A 5,698-nucleotide genomic window follows, 5' to 3' on the forward strand; every position below is an offset into this window, starting at 1 on the left:
AATTGAGAGGAGTTGTGTTAGTTGATTGTGAGAATGGGCATTGCTATGTTATATTAGGACTTGTTGGTTAAAAGTCTAATGGAGTTTATTTTTTTGAACCGTGAGTGTGTAGGCTTGGTACATACATAGTGTAATTGAATGGTGTTGTGTTTTGATTATGTCAATATAGTGTTGTCAATTGTGCTTGTTGTTGGTTTGTAAACTCAAATTGAAGTAGCCTTTAAGTGATAATCTTCGTTGTTTTTTTTTTTGAAAAAACAATTGTGATTCTATGTTCTCTAATTCGTTTAACAAATATATTACTTTAGTGTGATTTAGTTTCCTTATTAGCAAATATCATTAAGGTATAAAAAATACTCTAACGACTCATGAATTAGATTATTATTGTTATATTTGAAGTTACATTCCAAATTGAGGTGTTATAATATGTCATTATTGGATTTAGAATTATGATCAGGAGGTTAAAGTGAAGTTGTGTATAAGTTTATCTAGTTGTAACCATAATTATGCTTCTTGATTTTAAGAATTTGACTAGATGATGAGATGATAAATGAACAATTTTTTTGAAGGTCAAGGTGCATTACAAAGAACGCTAAGTAAATTCTTAGTACTTTATGTGTAAGTAATATGGGTTGGCGTTTAAACATGACTTTATTATCAAACATAGTAATTTAGGAATGAAATCAAGTTCCTAGTTTTATTTTTCAAGCGGTGGAATGAAGTTATCCATCTTAGGTGGTGAGTTTGCATTTAGTAAGGAGTAAGGATCATTGGAATTATGATTTCTTTGTTTGTGAAAGGTATAATAATAGTTTGTTGTAAAAAAAGGGTATAATAATAGTCTAAGTGATAATGTTAATTTGATGATCTTATGATAATGTTTTGATTTTGACTACAATGATTATTTAAAATTGGCGAGGTATAATTATGAAAAGGTGTCTAATTAGATGAAAGTTTATGATATAATATGTATTCCAGAATTAATGGCAATAGTTTATTAAATGTCATTATTATGTTATTTGGCATAGGGATAATGTAGATGGAGATGATATTTCGGTGTATATACAAAGGACATCAAATATCTCTTAAAGTGTTGTTAGAGTGAATAACTCCTTGGTGTTATGAGAATATGGCAGATTGAATTGTTACGAATGCTTTCATTTATAGAAATTGGATAGAATTATTTAGTGACAATAAAATATTTTTTTTATATGTAGGTACATGAAGAATTGAATAAATTAGGCGATTAGGCGTCATAATCATTGGAATGCTAACTTTTTCGTTATAGATTTCACTTATAAGTGTAATGTAGTTTTAGCATTACTTGACTAGCTAGTTAGTGATTTTATATCGGTCATAATGTTATAGAATTACTTGACTAGCTTAATTTTAGTCATGTTCCAGCAAGAAACTAAGAAATAGCATGCTAATATAATGAGAAACTAGTCAAAATTATTAAAATAAAATAGTCCCCCTTCCTTGAAATTAAAAAAAGAATCATGTTTAGTCTCCTAAACATAATTAACCATCAGATTGCATCACTTATTGTTTATTAAGTGTATTCTAAAAGAAGGTGATACAAGCTATTAAATTGTTCCAAAAACTTAGTTTTATAAATTATTACTTAATTTCATTTTTAGGTGAATACATAACTTTATGCAGCCTTTTGAGAACAACTCTCTCATCTTTCATATATATTTTGCCTATGTTAGTGAATTATATGCTTTAGGTTTCTAGCATGATTAAAAAATAACAAACAAACGATTAGATAGAAATTCTTGTTATACTTAAATTTTGCACCTTTATTCTTAAAGAACGCTTTATGTGAGACAATCTCCCTCTGATTTGGCACCTTTATGTTGCTTGAAGATTTGATTTTGGTTCTATAATAGGACAACTATGTTTATAGAAACTTAATCACAAGCGTTTGATTTTTACTAATTTGATTAAATTTAAATTTGCAGGTCGACATAAATGAACAATTGGAAGCCCACATTCAAGAAAACTAGTTACTTGTATGAAGGCATGTAAGCACTTTAGATGGAGAGGGATTTATTGGAGCATTTTACATGTAGAAGTTCTCTTGAAGAGAATTGAGAAACCATAATTTTATGTAGTTTTTTAGTTAATAGACTTTCGTAATAATGCATTTCGTAAATTTGTTCATAGGCTCATGATTATTGTATACACAATTCCTCTTCAGAGTATACAATTTCAAATTAAATTTATGAATATATAATTTTATGTACATATCAACGTAATACTACTAGTCTATTATGGTGTTGGAGTTGCATTAGCTACGTAGGCGTTGTAATAGGTGTCATAATGAGGCATATTATTAGTATTAAAGGCGTTGCAATAGCTATATGATGATGTCACAATATATATGGAGGCGTTGCATTAGATGTCAAAATGGGACACAATATGAGTAATAAGGCGTTGCAATAGCTATTGGAGGGCGTTGCCATAGGCATAGAGGCGTTGCAATTTGCTCTATAGCTAATGCAACAGAGATTTACACCTATTGCAACAGGTTTGTGGTAGCTGTTGCAATAGGCCTAAAAATCGTTGCACTAGGTCTAATGCAACGGCAGCAACAACAACGGTTGTTCAACCGTTGCAATAGCTCTACTGCAACGGTTTTGGGCTCTATTGCAACAATTTTCAAGGGTTGCATTAGGTCATATATGTAGTAGTGTATGACAACAATCTTTTACAACATGCCGGAGGATTCAATTGAGGTCTTCATGGGCAATTTTAGTGTATGGTTCTTCTTTTGACACATGTCTTCTTAATCTTCTATGTGTGTTGAAAAGGTGTCAAAAGGCAAACCTCATCCTGCGTTGGGACAATTGTCACTTCATGGTCGAGGAGGGCATTGTCTTTCGACATAAAGTGTCAAAGAATGGAATTGAAGTGGAGCCGACAAAGGTTTCGATTATTGATACGTTTCCGCCACCAAACTCGGTAATGGGAGTTAGTGGTTTACTTGGACATTATCAATATTTTTTCTCAAATAACCAAACCTTTGATGAGTTTATTTCAAAAGAATGTAGATTTTGAGTTTGATGAGTCTTGTTGTAATAGCCTAGCTTTTATGTAGCTTTGATTAAACATTAACTAGATTTTATCAGCTTTAATTATAGGATAATGTCTATGCAACATATTACTTTTGGAAATCTTAGTTTGCTTTTAGGATTGATTTGTAATATACATTTGCATTCTAAATTATAAAATGAGTTGGTTTTTGGTTTAAATTCAAAGAAAAAAAAATAGTCGTTCTCATTCTCTCTACTCGTCTCTTCTACATAGTTCTAAGAAAGCTTTTTCTTAAGCTCATGAGCGGTCAATATCCTAAGTAGAGGTGTTCATCGGGCCGGGTTCGGGCCGGGCTATGGTCAAAACAACACCGGGCTGGGCTTAATCCCACGAGACCCAGCCCAGCCCGGCCCATTATTTCTCCTGATCTCTTAGTAGAAATGCACATCTGCCACTAGCTTCAGTCACTTCCAAGGATCTTTATTTTGTTAAGAACTTTTCTAACCGATAATTTTCGAGTCTTGTCCACATAATATCCAAACCATCAAGCAGCCAACCCTTTTATGTTCTCAAAGTACAACTATAAATGGTTGCTGAAGAAAATCATTAGTAAACACGCATTACGGCTCAATCCAATAATATTTTTGTTATTATAATATAATAGGAAAGCAATATTGAAGCACTCAAAAGTCTGAAAACTATTGAAGTTTCTATTCCTTAGTATCATTTCATCTTATTTGATTACCATGCTAGATTAGCAAGAGTTACATTTGTACAGCTAAAATGAAAACAATATAGACCTGATGCCGAAGTACATGATTCAATTTGGCAGCAAAATGTGCAGGAGCAGGACATTCTATCAACATAATATCCAAACATATCCACACAGGACCAAGTCAGATGAATCCTCAGTGTATATTTTGCAGAAATGACTCTGCACAACAGATTACAAAAATCAGAGAATTATTTTGTGGACTTCAAACATATTGGAAGCATAGTATAAATCAGATATTTCTACATTCACAAAAAAAAAAAGTTATTGAAGACTAGAGAAATTTATTCAAGACTTAAGAGAAATTTACCTAATGGAAAAGGCTAGTATCATCCTCCTCATCATCCTCTTCTTCATTTAAATCCTCGTCACAAGAATATGGGTCAGACTCCAAGTCTACAGAAATACCATGCTCATCACGGCGCCAATCTTGGACACACACTAGTGCTTGCACAGTCTTTGGCTTCAATGAACTCCTAGTAGGAGATATAATTTTCCCTCCAAGGCTAAAAGCCGATTCAGAAGCTACTGTACTAACCGGAATTGTTAGTAAATCTCTTGCCATTTTTGACAGCTCCGGAAATCGAATTGCATTTTGATGCCAAAATTCCAATACATCCAATTCCGAGTTCATGTCAAGTGCCTCATCCTGCAAATATACATCAAGTTGTGACTTTCCAATTTGCGTACTAATACTTCTTGGATTGTATCTATTGTAATCCTCAAAATAGTTTTGGCCTAACCCACTACTAGGAGGAGAAGGAGCAACAATCGGAGAAATAGATGATTGCAATTTATATTCGTTATACAATAGGAGTTCATGTCTCGTGGGCTTAAGCCCGGCCCGGCCCGAACCCGGCCCTGCCCGAACCCTGCCCGAACCCTGCCCGATGAACACCTCTAGTCAAAACCAAATAATCCTCATCATTTAAAAGCCTATAATTCTTCTCAAATTCAAGATTCTTTACTGATTTCTTCTCAGGGTTGTTCTTTCCGTCTGTTTTCTGTATCATGCAATTTGTTTTTACCAATAGTTTCTGTATTAAAGTTGTAGCTCTCTTCTAGTTATTCAATTTAGGCTCAAAAATCACTCGATTCCGACTTATATACTAGAAGTTATGCCTCTTGCAAATTCCTGCGATAAGCTGCTGTTATTCGAGCGAGCTGTTGTTGCTCTTGTTCTGCTGTTGGCCTTAATTGCCACTGTTACGTGTTTTGTTCCTCTAAGCTAAATTCTTCTTCATCTCTTTGATTTCATGAAGAACCCGTATCAATTGTGATGGAGGTATAATCTTCTAAGCCAAATTTCTTTAATTAAATTTATTTATCAAAATCAAAACAAATCTATGTATATTATACTTAATCGCTCTGATTTTTACAAGGTAGAAGTGCATGCTTAAACTGAACATTTTCAACAGTCCTATGATTCAAATTAGTTTGTTTAGTGGTTTTAATTAGTATCGCATAAGTTGAGATTAGAACCCAAAGTCAAGATAATTTCAAGAGTGAAATTGATCTTTGTTTTTGAAGGTGCAAATTAGCGTATGTACTAAGTGTATTGAGTTCAGCTACAATTACTTTTGTAGCACTATATTATATTTTGTTTCTATTTAGCTAATATATTATGATATTAGAAATCTCACCTATTTTACACCATGATTTCATTGAGTTATGAAGTGTAGTTTTCTAGAAAAGTGTTAGTCAGATTAAGGAGTAAGGTGTACTAATAGAGTTAGTATAGTCAGCTTATAAGGATTTATCGTAGTTAGTCTATGAAAGGGTTTAGAAAGTATAAGCAAGTGATTTTATTTATCTGAATTGTAGTGAGGATGGATATTATTGTTGATATTGAATTGTAGTGAGGATGGATATTATTGTTGATATTGT

The sequence above is a fragment of the Beta vulgaris genome, chromosome 8, assembly GCF_026745355.1.
Source record: "Beta vulgaris subsp. vulgaris cultivar EL10 chromosome 8, EL10.2, whole genome shotgun sequence".
Lineage (NCBI taxonomy): Eukaryota > Viridiplantae > Streptophyta > Magnoliopsida > Caryophyllales > Amaranthaceae > Beta > Beta vulgaris.